Source organism: Schistocerca nitens, chromosome 3 (assembly GCF_023898315.1).
Source record: "Schistocerca nitens isolate TAMUIC-IGC-003100 chromosome 3, iqSchNite1.1, whole genome shotgun sequence".
Lineage (NCBI taxonomy): Eukaryota > Metazoa > Arthropoda > Insecta > Orthoptera > Acrididae > Schistocerca > Schistocerca nitens.
Window position 1 is genome coordinate 352869669 of NC_064616.1, and position 6064 is coordinate 352875732.

At 36.7% G+C, this 6064-nt stretch overlaps 1 non-coding gene across 1 annotated transcript; it reads left to right on the top strand.

Moving 5' to 3' along the window:
* The first annotated feature begins 237 nt into the window (after positions 1 to 237).
* Trnat-ugu (transfer RNA threonine (anticodon UGU)) lies at positions 238 to 312 on the top strand. Its single transcript has one exon. It is a non-coding gene; the product is annotated as a tRNA-Thr (tRNA).
* Positions 313 to 6064: the final 5752 nt, after the last annotated feature.

Below are 6064 nucleotides of genomic sequence, written 5' to 3' on the forward strand. Positions count from 1 at the left end.
GCAAGTCATTAATATATATTTAGAACAGCCGAGGACCAAAGACCGAAACTTGCGGCACCCCATTCTTGATTGTTCCCCAGTTTGAGAAATCTCCAGTTTTTTGCATATTATGTGAACTGCTTATTTCAACTTTCTGGACTCTTCCAGTTAGGTATGATTTAAAGCATTTCAGCACTGTCCCATTCATACCACAGTACTTGAGTTTATCTAGAAGTCTGCAGACGCACTATCCTCTGTGCCCGCGGTGGCTCAGATGGATAGAGCGTCTGCCATGTAAGCAGGAGATCCCGGGTTCGAGTCCCGGTCGGGGCACACATTTTCAACATGTCCCCAATGAAGTGTATCAACGCCTGCTTGCAGCTAGGGTGTCTATTTAATTATCATTTCATAAAAAAAATGGTTCAAATGGCTCTGAGCATTGTGGGACTTACCATCGGAGGTCATCAGTCCCCTAGAACTTAGAAGTACTTAAACCTAACTGACCTAAGGACCTCACACACACCAATGCCGGAGGCAGGATTCGAACATGCGACCATAGCGATCGCGCGGTTCAAGACTGAAGCGCCTAGAACCGCTCGGCCACACCGACCGGCAAATAAACTCATGAGAGTAGTTCTTATAGAAACTACTTTGTCATTCCAATACCGACTATATATACAATCTCAGGGCTGCTTTACCTTGTGAAACCTCTTATTCAAAAATGGTTCAAATGGCTCTGAGCACTATGGGACTCAACTGCTGAGGTCATTAGTCCCCTAGAACTTAGAACTAGTTAAACCTAACTAACCTAAGGACATCACAAACATCCATGCCCGAGGCAGGATTCGAACCTGCGACCGTAGCGGTCTTGCGGTTCCAGACTGCAGCGCCTTTAACCGCACGGCCACTTCGGCCGGCACCTCTTATTCGAATACATAGACTGAAGGATTTTGGCCATTATATCATGAAGTCATCAAAGCGTCAGTTGTTGGAGGAGTCCTATCCATTTGACAAGACGTTTTCTATCCTCGTTTATGTACGATTTATCACTATCCCACTGGTTGGTTTGACACCTGTCTTAAAGAGTGGGTAGTGGGTTTCAGCCTGAACTAATGGAGCACTCTGTTAACTCAGAGGCTTGTCTCCATGATGCACTGACAGACAGAAGATCAGAGGCCAGAAACTCGGTCTAAAGGAATAACTGAGTGGAAGGTGTTCGATAGCGAAGGTTTTGCTTTTTTTGAGAATTTATTTTATTTTTTCCCAATAAATTTTATAATCTTTAAATGGTTAACACCAAGCAGCTAAGGCAGCGTGGTAAGTGTCTAGAGAAGAAGAGTATTTATGAATTTTTATAAAAATAAGTATCGAAAAGATGGATTATGTTGGATTTGTAAAGTATGTAAAAGAGCTACAGTTACTTATGAATGTGGAAGAATTGCAGTAAGACTTCCCTCAAAAAACACTTATAAACCACAGTTTATAAAAATCATATGTCAGGAAAATTTTAGGTAAAGAATAGATTTACTATATTCACCATAATGCATTTTATTTATTTTCTTACATTCACCTTTTATAAAGAATATTAAATTTTATTTTCTTACTTTCACCCTTTATAAAAAATATTACACTTTATTTTCTTATGTTCACCTTTTGTATGAAAAAACTAATTATTTTTGAAAACTGGTGAACGTGACGTGAAATAGTATTCTTTTTCAATCATTTTTCTAAGTTATTTAAAATGATAATAGATGAGTTAAAGCTGAAGAGCGGATTATAGTAGACAAAACAATTAGGTTCTGGATAAGTTTTCATTTTCTAGTGAAAGAGTGAGTGAAACGAATAAATGTGCTAGAAAGTGGAAACTGAGCCAGGACCTACCCTTTTTATCTACTATGAACACATACGAATAGTACATTGTTTAGGAATTTAGCGATATCAGATAATATCAAAGTGTTTTGATAGCTGTGTGAATCTAATGCAGAGATGCATCTTGTGTTAGTAACATGACATTACTGGAATTGGTTGATAAATTTTGCTGTTACAACACTTGCAACTGTACATACTAATCACTACATTTTTTTTATAATGCGTGAACTGTTACAGAAGAACACATTGATCCATTCCCATCATCAATAAATCATACTGTACTGTCAAGAACTATGTTTCATCAATCAGCGCCAACAATGAACAAGAAAGAAACAGTTTCAAAAGGTTATTTTGTTATAACACTGCTTGCAAAGAGACGTGCTATTATCTTACTGTGTTATAGTAACATAAGAAAGCATAATTGTTCGTCTCAAAGAATTTTTCACAATCATGAAAAGTATGAATGATTAGTCATCAGTACATATTCCAGAGTTAGTTCTTATTCTACAAGAAATAAATTAATATTTATTGAATTCTGAGCCTCATAAGAAACTACAGACCTCCTCCTTATACTTATTACAGTCAATATCATTCAGTGATTGGTTTGGGTCGTATACGTATCACTATTACACCATACCTCAACGAAGCTTTGTTTCTTCCACATCAATTGGCACTCTTGTACGTCAAGTTCGATGTGAATGGGTCACTTCGGAAAGCACTGTAGTCCATTCCACCTTTTGTTCACGATTCATAAATCACATCCATTAAATATCTGGGACGATTTGAAATGGAACATCCTTACAAAATTAACGACTGGTAAGGCAGGTGCCAAACTGTGATTCGTTGGAAGAATTCTCAGCAATTGTAGTCCACCCACAAAGGAGGTAGCTTACAAAATCCTCTTTATATCGCTCGTCAATCTGAGATTCGTACCATATAAGGTATGTTGAGGAATAGAGAAGAATCAGAGAAGAGCAGCCCGATCTGTCACAGATCCATTTAGTAAATGCGAAAGTGTCACGGAGATGCTCATGCAGTTGTAGTGGCAGACAGTACCAGAGAGGCGTTGAGAATCACAAAATGATTAAAATTACGATAACGTACGTTCTTAGAAGAGTAAGTCAATGTATTGCGTCCTCCTTTGTATATCGCACCAAAAGATCATGAAGCTAAAATTAAAGAGATTCAAGCTCACTCGGAGGTTTAACAACAGTCGTTCTTAGCGCGATCCATTCACGACTAGGAGCTAAGAAGCGGGTTGGGGGGGGGGGGGTGAATAACCTACGCTATGTACAATAATGTGATTTGCAGAGTATGGATTTAGGTGTAGATGAAGTTGTAGGTGTAGAAACAAACTTTCCCTATACATCTTATTTATATGACTGTGCCTGTCTGTATTAATTTTTCCCTTTAGTTTCTCAAAACGTAAGTGTTTGACACTTGAATGAATTGATGTTCATATATACTTCCTGCTGACACAAGTAAGCTTTCATATCTCAAATTTCTAACTTGTCAAAAATATTATTTTCAAAGGAGACTCCAAGACAGATTTCGTCACAAAATTTCGTACGTACTATGTATTACCTATACCATTCTTATTATTCATAAGTGCATCTCACCCATTTCAACATATACTCAAGGTATACTTTTAAACGAAAAAAGTGAATACATTAGTAAATTGATTAATATGTAAAAAGTAAATGATTTTACGCAAAAAAATTAAAGTGGTATGGTGATTCAGACCGTAATGACACGTAAGCGGAACACGAGAAAGACCACAGACTGTCCTCTCCAGTAACAGCAGCAAGGAAACCCAATTCCTTTGCAGTGGATTTGTGAAGCGATCCCAATACATTCATATCGTCATAAAATGAATCAATAGAGAGCGCGGCATCTCTTTTCAATTGAATAGAAATGAAATAACTTCCCCCTGTAATAAAGATGTCTGTACAGTCAAGTGAATAAAACGGCATTCAACCTAAACCCTTCGAAAAACTCATATCACATTGTCAACATATGAGCTGCCTTTATAGATTCTGAGAAGAGTATTCATGCAGTGTGCTCCTGTGACCCAATTCCCGTTTCCGTCTTTCACGCCTTTCAGTACTGACGCCAACGTCAGTTTTCTTTCTCTATTTCTTCATAACAGTTTCACAGATATCTGTAACTTCTCATACGCCTACGTTCACTATGAGCTCGGATTTTTGCCTGCATTCATAACAGGCTCACTGCGCTCGCGTCTCTCAATAGAACTACAAATAGCACGCGATACTGCACTCTTTAGTGTTCGCTTCAGTCGCGCACCCTTCCCCGTTAGCACGCTTCGCAGTATTTCAAAATTGCTACGACGTTTCGTTTCGTAGATATTAACTGCACCTGAAATGTATTGCTTGATGGAACATATACAGGGTTTCTGATATTCACAGATTGCTGTTCGCTGTTGTTAGAATAAACTCTTTACTTGCATTGTAAGCACATTCATTACACTAATTGTTATCCTTATAATGGTTACAAATGGGCCCTAATCATTTTCTTTCTAAGTGAAGTTTTTAACGCCTGTCGTATTATATGCTGCAATTTAATATCATCCTGTTCACAGTATCTCTCTTCCTCACATACTGTTCCTACGACAGTCGCAATGGCTAGTCTTTGTTGATTTGTCTAATATGGATGCAGTGTTACGATATTGCCAGTTACCCTATTTTTTGCGATTTCTCCTACCATGGAAGGGGGAGACACTAGTTTAACAGCCAAGTGGCACTACTTTATCTTCAGTCTCCTAAACTTCAAATGTCTACTCTTTCATCTTGGTTTTAAGCTTCGTTTACAGTTTGTGATTTTGCCAAAATAAACGCTTTACGTTTATAATCCTTATCTCTGAATAAAAGTTCAGGAGGTTTAGGACAACTAGTAATTCATTTTATCGCCACACGAGTGTCTAATACAACCAAACATACATTTGAACACCCGAGTGTGTATTATTATGAGTGAGATCTTTCATCGACAAACATCTTATTACAGACAGTCTACAGTAGACTGACTGGCCCTTTACTTGTTCAAGTCATAATAATCACAGTGCACAGACATGTATAGATCATAATTGGTAATTAGATAATCAAATTATAGTTGGAGTAATGAAGAAGAGTTTCATTAGAATGAATAGAAATGAAAAATCTATCTTTAATGTAATTACAACTAAATAAACCTACTACAGTAACGCTATAGTATCACTCAATCCCCATGTAGTTCTGGGTAACGCTACTTATATCGTTACACACTTTCCACATCAGCATTCAAATACTTAACAGAACTGCATAAAATAACATTTTACAGAACTGTATTTTCAATTAAAGCTAATGAAGAAATTAATGTTATTCAGTGTATGTATAAAATGATGCAGCTGTAACAGCTACACCAGCAAAATGTAACGACACTTACAGTTTAAATATATGGAAATATAAAGAGCAATTAAATACAATTTGCAGTACGCATTTATACTACTACAACAAGACTGCCATAGTAGTGTGTAAATTTAAAATTCGAATATGTGAAGAATTTTTAGATATAAATCCCCATTATATAGCTTTTTGTAAAACAAAACATGCAGAAATATTTTATGGTGAATGTATCAACATTAATATGTATCTTGTACAAGTATTACTTTGTGAACTAGCTTAGGGCTCAATATTGTAAAACGTTAAAAAACCAATGGAGAGCAATTATGCAGTAAATCAGGAACAAGTTACAATTGTGTTTCCAGTGCCAAAGTAAGACAGTGGTAGCCCCATCAGTCGAAGAGGCATACGTTGGTTGGTGGTTGGGGAGATATAGAGTCTCTGATATTGAACAAATTGGCAAATGTATCAACTACAACAACTGAACGCTCTAAAAGTGCAAATAATGTACTGTATAGAGCCAAAAAAAGTAGGCTATCTTCGTACATCAAATACTGTTTCTTCATATATATCATCGCTACAACAATGCATAACGATGTGTTTCTGAACCATTTAGCAACAGTACAACATGAAGAAACAATATGGCGTTCCCAGACAGAACAAAGTTATGTAATAATTTGTTAGGCAACTAACTCTTACACTTTAAATGGGAATATACAAGGAAAACATATTTGTTAACATTTAATTCCATTTGTAAGTCTCTAGAAGCCCTTATTTCTGATCTGTCACTAATTACATGTGTTTTAAATAGTACATCACAC